Below are 13,427 nucleotides of genomic sequence, written 5' to 3' on the forward strand. Positions count from 1 at the left end.
AAGCAACCTCTTAAAAGTCCTCATCTTACTGATTCGCTGCTGCTCTTTTGATTCGTCTCTGGGTAATAAATAGGTGTTGGAAAAAAACTCCACAGAGATACAGTAACTGGAAAAAGGTCTTTTCAGGTGTTTTGTAGATGTTGGTGCATTCTGAATACAGAACTGCAAAAGTGCTTAGCATCTCCAAGAGCTTTTAACAAAGAATGGTCTATGTCAACAGCAGAGAAATAAGCAAATACGGGGTTTAGCTCTACCCTGCAAAGAGATGCCTCCAAATTTTAGGGAAGTTTAGTGATTGGGCCGTATTTATCCAGGATTCATCCTGTCGGACTAAAGGGGACTATATCAATTCTCTTAAGTGGAATGTTGCAGAGAGGCAGTAGATGCCCCATCCCTGGAAATAAAATGGGCTGAGAAAGGACTACTCAGCTCATTTGCAGGCAACAATGTAACAGGCAGTTTAGTTGAGGGAGGTCTCTATGACAAAAGGTCTTGAGAATTTTGATCATTCACACTTGCCAATAAAACTGGTGATATACCAGAAAAACAAACAGTATCAGAGAAAAACAACCTCCAGATCAAAGTCAGTTACATATATCCATCTCCAGAAATCAGACTACATCCTGAAAGAACATAAAATCCTGTCAAATTAGTTTGCACATTTGTAGGGGAGTTGGGTTACCTCATCAAGTAACATGATTAAAAAGAGCTTTGATTGTTGGGGTTTCACAGTTCGCCCCAATAATCAAGACTCCCACAGGAGCACTGATTTTATGTTCTTTTTCATAGGCTGTAGCAAGAACGAGAGGGTAGCAATCATCAACAGCTACCCACAAAAACATGTGATTATTCATCAGGTGATGATCAACATAAGACAGTGCTGAACCAATCAGAGCCAAGATTTAGACTCACGCACAGAGGCAGGCACAGCTGAGCATGCTAAGGGGAGTGCTGCTCTTACTTCTTCCTGTCAACCCAGCCTCTTCTTACATCACTGTTTTTCTCACTGGTGAGTAGGAAGTCTTAACCACTTCCACAGTTATTCATCAGTTTGAATTACTCATCTTATGCCCTCTCTAACAGCCCCTTTCTGTATTTACATTTCCAGTGAACTCATTCATGTGCCAGTCATGTTACACAAGGCACTATTATATCTATCCTCATTCTTGTACAGTCTTTTTTTTCTGAATAATGTTTCCAGTTAGGTTTTATACCCCTTTGCTCAATCTTTATCCACCCCTACCCCAAGGAAACTAAAAACTGAACACGCAGTCAAGAAGTTAATGAGTTGCATAGTTAAGCAGAGGCTTACTAGATTAGAGACCAATTCTCCTGTCCTTTTTCATGTAGATATCTTTTACTGCAAAACTTAGTATGTTGTTTTTCATTGTTTTCCCCTTTGATACCTGTTAGTAACATCATCCTTGGCTTGGTTTGAGATCTTTTAGATGGTAAGTTTCTCAGAACTGTGGTGTAACACTTTTATTTGTCTGAAAAGAGCCCTGAGCACAGCTACTGCAAAATCAAATGCCAAATCACAAATCTTTTAATGGTGAAGTGTAGTTTAAACCTTCTAGGAACTTCAGTGCAGTCAAATAAAAACAACACCAGGCCTGTGAAAGCAAATTGGGCAAGCTTTGCTGCAACAGGACTGAAAAAGAAATGCATCTGAAGCAGTTCTGTATGGGACCCAGCACAGGAAGGTATCTCTTGAATTTGGAAAGATGCAGCTTGCCCCTCGTTTCTTGAGGTCCAGCCCTCACTCATTTTCTCCAGGAAAGTAAATTCAAGAAGCAGTTTATCACACACAAAAGTCAACCAGCATCAAATGGTGATGTAGTCAATGGGATTCACCTGCAAACACAAGCTAAGGTGACTCTTCAGGCATCTACTGGGTTTAAAAAGAGCTCTCCCAGAGCTGCCTCCATCTGCTGTGGCAGCAGGGAGAATAGGTCTCCTTTCTACCTGTTATAGTAAAAGCATTCAATTCCTAGGTGTCAGTTACTATAAAGAGGCTGAAAATTGCATAATTTCTGAGAAAAGGCCTTCAATGTAAACTTCCAAAACACACCAATAGTCTGGAGGCTCCAATTTTCTTGAATTTTCAGTTATTTAGATCATATAACTTTACTACCCTACAGTTGTTGGAAGAAAGACCATCTCTTTCCTCCAGAGCATGAGACATTCACAGTTCATCTTAGATCGCTCTAAAACCATTGTGGAAATGACAGTGGTGGGATGGTAAGAGGACATCTCTGCCTACTGATGCAAAGTCTCATTGTGCAGTATCCAACAGGACGGTTTTCTTCCAGGGCCACTTTATCTAAAATCCGCATTTACAGCTACCTGTGCCTGATCTCAAACTCTCACAAATAAATTCTCCTGATGTTCAAATATATACAAAATAAATCAGTGTGTTTTGTATTATGTTAACATCTTGTCTTACCTGGGGACAGAGGCCAATATTAGCAACATTCCTTATACATAAAACATTTGTACAGATGCTGGAGTACATAAAAATCTAACTGCTGATTAATCCACAGTACATAGGATAAACTGTCAGATTTCTTATGGAAAAAAATGAATATGGTGCAATAAAAATTGTGTCCTGCAAAATTCAAGGAAACAAGGAAAAAGAATTTGGGGGTATGATTAATTCCTGAAGTTACATAATTTGATGTATTTTCTGTCTTTTTTTCGACATTTGCATAACATGTAAATCCCACACTCTGTATACTTACCTACAGGTTCAAATAAACCAAACATGAAAAAGAATTTCCAGTTATCAGCCCACATTCTTCAGCGTACCCTAAGAAATGCATTTACAGCATATCTAATGGTTTAGCAGAGCTAGCAAGATCTGGGAAGATTGCAGGAAATTGCAAAAAGCATGATTCTTCACAGAATATAATTCAGATTCTTCCTTCAGTTGGGAGGCACAGGAAACTGTGTTGTTTTAATTACAACTATGGATTCAAATCTATTTATATTACTTTAATTGTAAAATAAAATCGATTCAAAAACATTGCAAACTTCTGTATGTGCAACTGTACTTCATCAGTCCTCCCTCTGCTTAGTTCAAGTCAACTTGTCACAGGTTTCAGCTGAACAGAAAGCCAACTGAGAAGATTCAAAACCAAAATGTTCATTCAGCTGAAATGTGGCCATGGAATGAGATCCTGCCATCAAATACAATAGCCTTGCAGTTGCCTAGTTCCATCTGTCAGCTGCAGATCCAGCCTCCAAATTGTGCCTAAGTGCAGCATGAAACACCCTGGCCACCTCCAGTCCTGCTTCAGTGATTTAGCACTTCCCTAGGCATCTTCTCAGGTTCTTGTCCATGTGGCAGGAGGTGATAAAGGAGTGGGGACAGATGTGAAAGAAGGCCTGCTAGAAAGAGACGGTGGTTGACCTGGACTCTAAAATCACTTGTTAGAGCTCATCTTCTCAAGAGTAGCTATATCAGCTTCAAGGCCCATGCCTACTGCGTAAGCAGAATGCATACCAGTAAGTTAGAGGAAGAGGAGAGTGTTTCTTTTAATCTAAATGAATGCTATGCCATTTCAAACAATCCTGTATTTGTCCTTCTGAATAGATATCAAATATGTATTTTCAGCCTGAGTCCAGCTTAAAATGATTTAGCTCATTCCTAGATTAAAACAAAACAAAACAAAACAAAACAAAACCCACTGATTAAGGACTCCTGTACTTGTACTCTATTGATTTTACTCAACATTCTTCCATGTGTGTATCTTTTCAAGGTATATCTAGGTATAATTCTTTAAAAAACCCCAACTTTTTCATGGTTCTATAAACAAAGTTACGATCCAGATCCAAATCGTCCAAACATTTAGTACTGTCCAGTTATTGAATCTGGACAAGAACCAGAAGGACACCAGTTTTCCACTCTGCATTTCGCTTCAAGCTATTGTGTTCATGGCTCAGTGGAGGAGTCAGGAGTGCTGCAAGGAACTTACAGTATGTGGTGTGTCTGGCCATGGGTAAGCGCTCTGTTTTGTTGTCAGTATATAGTACATAGCATGATAAGGTCCTGGGCATGGCTGCAAAACATAAACATTGCCTGGCACAAATATTCCCATTATTAAGAACCCTGTGATGTCCATTTCCTGCAGCCTTCACAACCTTCCCTAGCGCTTCTGTTTGTTATGACTAATCTCAAAGACATGGCTGGAGACAAACTGATAGGGTCTGCACAGTCAGGATTACACCTTTGCCACTATGAGCAAGAATGAAGCATAAAGCAAAGACAACAAATTCCATCAGAGCAGAAAAAACACATAGACGGTTCTGAGTGAAATCAAATGGGATGGTGCAATGCAAACACAAAATATTCAAACATAAATGGATGTATTCCATAGGGAGAAGTGTGCTGCATAGCAACAAACCCATCAGAAGTAAGATCAAAGCCATGTAGCTGAGCAAGGAGGTGAAAATGAAATCAGTTCAAGAAGGAGTCTCAAAAAATTAAAAACGTGGGGATTGAGGTGAACTGGAAAGCTCCCAGACTGTGAAGAGAAGATGTAGCTGTGATGATGGGGTTTCCAGCTGTGTAGAGGATGCAAGAAAAATTCATCAGGAATAAAGTGAAAGCTCATGTAGGCTATTTGGGTTCCTTTAAAGTAGTTGGGGTGGGTCTGCCACCTGTGCAAGTCTGATGAGCTTCTGAGGTAAAAGAAAGCTAATGTAAGAATCATTTTAATGAAGATGTAGGGACTAAATACTGGCTTTATACTATGTTTTGCTTTTCAGGCTCAGAGATTCTCAGTGTGTTTAATGAAGTAATTAATTCATTATTGGTAGTAATCGCAGCTGGAAAGGGCCATGTGTTACTTCAGTCAAGAAGAGGGGGTACTAGGATATGTGGTAATAGCTTAAGCTGTTTGAAACAATGTAATTGTCAAAAGCACTCAACCTTTTCAGAGTCATAATTCTCTTTATGAGAAGTAACTCAGAGCCAGTTTTACAAACAGATGCTGGTACTAAGGGTTCAGCCACATGACTCAGCTATGGCAGCTGAACCTGCCAGCACTTGTCCTGCGAACTGCCGTGACTGTCCAGGTGCGTGCTCCTACCCTGCTCCAAACCAGAAGTGATGCAGCCTAGCCTGTAGGTAGTTTACAGCTAAGGCATATTGCTTCGTTATGAGGGCAGGCTAGTGCAAACAGTATCCAGCAGCACGGTGCACCTCACCTAACATTAACCCCCTGCGGCCAGTGAGTCATCCCATCTTTAGACAGATTTGGGTATGAGGAATGAATCACTTCTGGACCTACCTATATTTCACTGTTGATTACAGAGTGGGACTAGATGACTAGTTTAGGCTAGACTGCTAACCTTTGGACAGTTAAACTTAGACAAGAGCAATTCTACCCTCAGCTGATGTTTGTAACTTACAACACTGTGAATGCAGTGTCTGTCTGAAGCCATAAAGCCTACTGGGATTTTTAGGGAGGGGCCATCATTTTTTTCAGTCCATCATTAAGATAAAACATTTTGGTCAGAATGGCTACTGTTTCTGAAAATCCCCACACAGGTGTGGCTGGAAGAAGCTTCAGTTCGGTGAACTCCAAATTTGTCAAAACTAAGTTCCACAGAAGAAATGCTGAAGAGCCAACATAGTCATTGGCAGAAGGTCCCAGTCTGGCAAAGGTGCCTCTGGGCTTGGTGGGGCTTGGGAAATGTGGCACCACAGTGGAACTCTAATGTCAAGAGGAAGTGTAAAATGTGTGCTTACTTCTTTAGGAATAGGCAAGTTAGTTAAAGATAAACTTAACATTTGGCATATTAATTAACTTCCCTAGAGTGCAGCTGTGTAGAACAAGTTTATCATTGTCTGCTCCCTTCGGTCTCTTTTCTTAAGGTTATTTCAGATTCTCAGCCCACAGGCTAAAGTGGTGCTAACTGAGCCGTGGTGACATTTGGTATATCCCTTTGATAAGAGAGCAACACAGAAGAGAAATCTGAAGAATCAAGAGGTGTGCTCCTATTTCAGAAAAGAGCTGGGTCTTTAGCCAAAAATGAAGCAATTGCTGGAAAGGCAAGGAAAAGCAAGGCAAGGATTAATTACTAATGCCTTTGTATTTTTTTTCAGAATGAAAATTTCAAAAAGAGCAAAGGTGTTGAAAATCAGTGGGGGAAGAACATGTGAGTCATTAGTGTACATAAATCTAGATATCTGAGTGGTAAGGCTGGTCAAAAAATTTCCAGCAAAAATATTTCATAATGAAACTTGAGTTTTACTGAGTTCATGTTTTTCACAAAAGTACTGAATAAATTTCACACCCCCAAAAAAATATTTTACTCTTCAACAAAATTACGAATCTGTGAAGATCAATGTATTTTTGCCAGGAAGAACAACCACAGTTCAAAACAAAACATCACATACGTAGTAGAGGAAGCAGTATGGCCAGAGCATCTGGCACACACAGAAATAGGCTAATTTTCAGGTCTGGTTTGTTGGGGGGTGAGGGAAGCATAGAAAAGTTGAATATAATTAATTATTATTTGTTCAGCTGACCTATAAGGAGGAAGAAATAGTTTGAAAGCGCATTCAATGTGTAACAACTTTTTTTTTTTTTTGGTTGCAGGTAAGGGCCATAACTGCTGTGACAAGAGTTTCAGAGGGTTCTTACTACACCATTAATGTAAAACATCCTGTACTAGCACTACTGAGTGTAGGCACTGTACCCACTTAATCTTAAATTTTCAATATATGTATATACTTTCTGAAGTCTAATTAAAGTTTAATATTTGTTAGCATTCTAGACAGCCAAATGTGTTATAAGCCATTATAACGCTATATAAGTATTCATTATTTTTTCCAGAAAAATTTTATACTCTTCTTTCAGTGGTAATGAACTGAAAAGGAAGCTTTCATTGTAACTCTAAAATTGGATGATATCTTAATATGTGAATGTACAACTACTGCAGCTGTTAATGTGTAACTAAGTGAAAGATACTTTGGAACAATAGTTGAAGTCAGTCTGCAGTTTTCACATTTATGCTAATGTCAAAAACTTATGATTTACATGTGCTGTGATAAAACATTTTGTATTTAACAAATACAGGTTGCAGCAGAGGGGGAAGTAAAGGCAATTTCACTTTTGGCTATCTTTTTTGTCCAGATACCACTATATCCCTACTTTTATGACAGGTAAGTCTTTTGTGAAGCACTCTTAAATCATCCAGGAACTCTTGTAACATCCTCTCAGATTATTAAGCAATTATATCCTTATTTCCAGGAAAACTGAAGCAAAAAGAAATGAAAGTTCCATCAAAATTGAGAAATCACATGCTGATGCTAAAGGGAAATTTTCTTATCTCTGAAAGAGAACAGAGAAAAAATAAACAAACAAACAAAAAAAAAAAGGAAGGAAGGAATCACAGGAAACATCAGGCTGAAATAAAAGTGGTTAGGAAATACAAATCCATAATATACTTTAAAACAAAGCCTGTGACCTGTTGGTAGCTCAAGGGTATCCTATACTCAGCTATCCTTCCTAAGAAGTGATACTCTTCTTAAAGTCTTGCTTACATGCTTCTCATAAACAGTTTATGAATGAATTATTTTACACTTTGCTTCTAAATTTTTCCATCCCCAATAGTCTTTCCCCCTCACATGTGACCCTTTGATTTGTCATTGTGCTTGTTATGAAAATAAGGCTGCTTGCAATGTTATGCAACACTCCCCACAGCATATGTTAGGCGTACCTGAAAGTCGTGCCCTGTATTTGCCTGAGGTATTAGCTGCTCCTCCCATAAAGGGGCAGAGATTGCATCTGTTTGCAGATTAAATCTATATTATTGATTTCTAGCCATCAAGGTTCATGCAGATGCTATTTGCTGAAACCCCAAGGCAAACTATGAATTGCAGCACCAGAGAGACGCCAGCCAATTTTTCTTGCTTCTGCCATTTCCTTGCACTAGCACATATATCTTTTATTCTGACTTTCTGCTTTGGGGACATGTCTATGTTGTATTTCATATAAATATGTTTTGCATCCTGAGGTTTTCCTTGCTCTTCTAAGTATACTGATCCTCCATACTCTAGCAATCTGTCAAAGGTGATCAAAGAAGCTGAGAGGAGATAGTTTAAAAGGGAATTGCTGATCAAAGGAGCGGAAAAAACATTTTGACCAAAGATATGTGATGTTATGTCATGGGAAGATTGTTAGACAGGGAATAATGGTCTATTTTATTATTAAAATAAAGGCTTGTAGTAATAATAAGTTATTTAAGAAGACTCTAATAGCTCTTATTATTGTCTATTAAAAAATAATCAGTGGCTTTCAAATAGCTTTTCAGTTCCTTTCCTCAGCTATTCAGACCTAAGGGCTCTTTTCCCTTCTGTATAAATTTAATTTTTTCTCTTAAGTCTCTTGAACTGGTTGCTTTTGAACATAAGCTACTGGACTAAATGTATCAGTATTTTTATTTTATTGGCCTTAGAAAACCAGCACATGTTCTGAGGAAGAAAAATTGACTAAGTTGTCAAAGATTAAAAGCTGTGAAGGGCAAAACACATGACTGGGACAACTTTCAGTATTCGTGCGAATCAACTGGGAAGCCACCTACTTTGCAGAAGGCTTTGTGCATCCCCAGGGCTCAGATCCCACCCAAAGCTGCAGGTTGGTCGTCTCTGCACCAGCACAGGATTGCCTTCAAACTCTGCTTCCCTGAGTGCCCACGGTGCTTGGCATGGCACAAACACAAACCAGTAATATATTTGCAGCAAAAGCTTTACATTCTAAGAGATGTAAAGAAATGACAGTCAGCTACAGTAAAGACAAGAAGCACAAGTTAAAACAAAGCCAACATTTTCAAAATGCTGCTAGATATCTTAATCTATAGTTGGGCAACATAATTACTCAACCATAGTCCTCATTAAAGGTATTAAGGTTGTGAAAGTTCTCTAATAATGAAAAAAAAAAAAAAGACATTATATTTTGTTGCCTGAATACAAGCGTAGAACCAAGCTTTCAAAAGTGAGCAGGGATTTTTAATAGATAAGATTCAGAAAGGCTAACTTCAGATATGTCTGACAGTCCAGTTCTGCAGAATGCCAGATAAGAACCCACCCCTTCTTGGCAAATGGTCTCCTGTAGTTGGTAATTCAAAACTTTGAGAATTTTGGTTTGGATTCCTGATTATAAATAAAATATTTTAAAATATAGGTTCAACATGTACTCAATATTTAGATTTCAGAGTAGGCTTTCACTATTCTTTCAATGCTTCGATATTAGCAGTGCTGGAGGGAAAGTACATTATATCAAATGAATTTATGGATTTGAACCTAGCTTTAAAAAAAATCAATAAGGGCACAGTTCACAAAGACAAATCTTTCCAGTCTCTTTTTGATAAAGATTCATTCTCCTAAGAGATACAAGCACACAACCGAATTATGAAATCCATCATCATTATTTTATTGTCTTTTATTTTGTGTTTTTTTGGCAGACTGTTTGTAAATATGCATCCCTCATCCCATTTCTGAGCTATCAACCAATACAAAGTTAATAAAATCTGAAAATACTAGCAACAACCTGAAACCAGAACTACATAGGGACCTTTTCCTTCTCCAGAATTAGGAATACCACTCACTTTTTGTAGAGCAATATGAAAGAACAGATGAATAGGCAGAAAGACAAGCAGACACATAAATAATTTTAAAACATGACTAATGTTCTAAATCATTAAATGTTGATTTTATCATGACTCTGTCATATGTCTTTCCATTCAGTTGTATGCTTCACCCATTTGGAGCAATTTCTCTTCATAATTCCTCAGTGACTTTCCTAGGGGAGTTTCACCACTGTGAAGGAAAAGCTGACAGACCAATTACAATATCATGGATTTCCCCTAATTAACACTGTCTGGTTAGCAATTAAAATTATCACAACAGAAACATTTCTGGAGTTTGCAGACATTAATGATTTAATAATCACTGTATAGCCACTTCCACATGTTTTTACATAACAGAAGCACCAAAGCCTGCTGAAGTGGAAGATGATCAAAGTCATGTTCCTAATTAGGCAATAAGCCAAAGAGTAAGGGCAAATTGATAAACTCCTCACAGTATTTATATACCCCTTAAATACTAACTAATTACAGGATTATTGGTATGGAATACATCAGACTGGCAAGACAATCAAATCTTTTATTTCAGAACTACCAAAAAATAACATTTTCATCTTAGGAAAATTTTTACCACAAAAATTCAGGTGATCTGGAATATGAAAGTGTTTTATTTGAATTTTGTACAAGATCAAAATTGTTTGAGCCACTTAAACATTTGGTTTCAATGATTTTGAAAGATTTAAGATGACAATTCTGAGCTTTCTTCTGAAAAGTAGCAGCACAACCTAGGGCCACTGAGTCTTCTAACCTTGCTATCACTTCAGTGAAAGGAGAATTAAGACTGCAATTTCATTTTTTCAAGATAAATAGAAACAAATATAAAACCTGTTCTCTTTAGGGGACAGTGATGACTAGGACTAGGTGGCACAACATTGAATTTGGCATTGTAGGGATTCCCTCAGTGTCACATAAATCAAAATGAACTTTACACACTCATTAGCTGGGATGCTGGAAACATAATGCTGAATGCTTTTTTCTAGAGTCGCATAAGCTATAGACCTACCCAACAGGAGGACAACTGATTTTGCTGCGATTGAGCTACCATGAACCTAAGAACATGCAGCAACAAAAATAGGTGCTGTCTCAAAAAAAAATATTTTTTTTTTCTTTTATAATTACTAATAAATGCACCTTTTCAGTTTGTCCCTTCATTTACTCCATGATTCCTAATATAAAGAGTTTATCCAATCCTTAGTCTTTGCTTAGGGCAGGAAATATGCAAGGGGAATATATCCTTTTAACTCCACAGTTACTTTCAACAACTTCCCTGATACCTGGAAGACGTTTTTCTTTTTTTTTTTTTTTTTCCTTCTCTTCTGAATGAATGTAGGCATTGATGTTCCCTTATCACAGTAAAAAAGTAAAAAATCATTTCCACTGAACAACAGGAAATGCATCTAAATGTCTTTAAGGAGTTTGGTTTCATTTTCACTGGGATATTCAAGAATCCCCTCCACAGTATCTCAAAATGATGCTTTGAACATTCCCTTTACTCATTGGTACTTTGCTTAACCAGTTAAAGGCCTTGTATGTATACTCACTGTAAACAAGAAAAACAAGAGCTGTACATAACCTAGGTGCAAAGCCATACAGTGCTTGCTTACTATATTAGGAGCAATCTTGATTGTCTTTCTGTTCTAAGAGGTGACTTATCCTGATCTTACTGGAACAGTCACTATTTTTTGCATCCCTTGGATACAGAAAATTCTGAAAACCCAAAACATGCTCATCCTTCATGCTATCAGTGAAAATTTAGAACATCCAGCGTCTTCCAGGCTGGTGTTTCAATGCAGCTGCTTTACTGGTGCTGCTGCTGCAGGCCAGGGGCTGCTGGGCATTGGTCATGCCAGGCATTGCTCAGAGCACAGCAGGTGAGCTCTGGCAGCTTGTACCTGCTGTGCTTTGTAATGGTTGTTGTAAACCCTTTTAGTATGAAACAGTTGAGAAAATGTGCATTGGCAGAGGGCAAACACAGCTAGCAAACTTTTCATTCAGCAAGAAGATGGAGTTCTTGCCCAATCCTCTTAAAATTCAATGAAGGAGCCCTTCAGAGAAGGGATTTTTTTATTCCTTTCCTGTGAGAAACTGCAAATATACAAGTCCACCACACCCCAAAGCAAACTTAGAACCCGTGTTATACCGCTGGAGCCATTTTTAGCTATGCAAGAGACAACATGATTTCATATTACCATCACTTATTCACTCTCTCTTAGCAGCCCCAGCTCATGAAGCAATTTATGTCACACAGATAACTGCACTCAATCTCTCTAGCAGAAAAGCTGGTGTTTAAGAATTCACCATTAATCATGCTTTATACTATTCAGGTATGTGCATGTTACAGTACAGTCAGTGCAGTGCACAAGCGTGTACATACTAGACATGGCTAATTAATAAGAAGTATGTAAAATAATGAAACGATAAAATAGAAGACATTCCAAGGACGTCGGTGATTTTTTGTGGAGTTTTGCAAAGTCTGGGAGAAATAACAGAGCCTTGAACGACACACGGAGTGAAAAACTATTCACAAATTTCACTGTTAATCCTCTTTTATATCTTCGATAAAGATAGATAGATACATGTAAAAATTATTAGCATGGTTATATACCTGTACTGATCTCAGCTTGGCTCCCATGGACAGCACTGGAGTGCTGCACACAGGCACCCCATACCGCTGGGCCACCAGGTTAGGTGCACATTGCACTTGGGTGATCATGCAGGAAAACCACACCTGCCCCAAAGATATCTCTATGAGTCTGAAAGAAGCATCTCATCCAGCTCATCAATGAATAAAAGCTGTTTCCTCCACACAATTCAAAGCCTGAGGACAGGAAACACCATCTCCCACTACCGCTCCAGTGACACATCAGTCTACAGAAAGCATGTCACCTTGTTGTGATGGCACACGCAGTCAAAGATTACTTCAGCCAGAGCACACAGGACCTCCTCCAGAGGATAAGTGATTCAGCAGGGAATGTGGATCTCCATCTGAGTCCCTCTATGAAAAGTGAGAACTAGCACCCTTGCGAAGTCCTCATTTCAGCAGGACTGCTTCACCAAGCATTGGGTGCTTATGCACAGTTCAGCAACCTAGGTTAGGCAAACTACAATCAGAAATTAATTCCCACACAGGCAGGTGTTTTCAATGAGAAGTAATATTGGGCAAAGACTGAAAAGTATGTCCACTCTGCTGTATGCTTATGGCATGAGGCGGGGAAATCAAATATGAAGAGAGAATAGATAAGAAGCAAACTGACAGTTGGAAAAAGTGGCTTGGAAGAAGTGGAAAAGAAAGGAGTGTCAAGACCAAGCAGAAGTACTAGTGTTGACAGGTTTTAACATGACATCATCTATCTTATAGTATGAGGGAAGCATGGTGACTTTTGTGATATATATCCAGATAGTGTTAGTTGTAACTTGTAATGGACCATTCAATGTCCACCTCTTACAGCACTCGGTCTGGAAAGCCTCTCTGATGTCCTCAAACAGTTTTTCTCAACTGCAGAGCATGATGCATGTACTCTGGACAGGGCATTGAACTATGTCCAAGTCTGCAACCTCTTCCTCAGCCAGTCCCAGCATCCAGCATTAATTTATTTGTGGAAAGTGGCCTTTTGCAGTTCGGCCAGCAGCCCTCTGCTTTTCCTCCAGCAAGTGCTCATCCAGAGCACACACAGAACTACATAAAATGACTGAACTGATCCCACAAAAAAAAGCCTTAAATGTGCTCTCCATATATTAGTATTGGTCACTGACGGAAGCACTGTAAAGCTCCT

Source organism: Athene noctua, chromosome 1 (genome assembly GCF_965140245.1).
Source record: "Athene noctua chromosome 1, bAthNoc1.hap1.1, whole genome shotgun sequence".
NCBI lineage: Eukaryota > Metazoa > Chordata > Aves > Strigiformes > Strigidae > Athene > Athene noctua.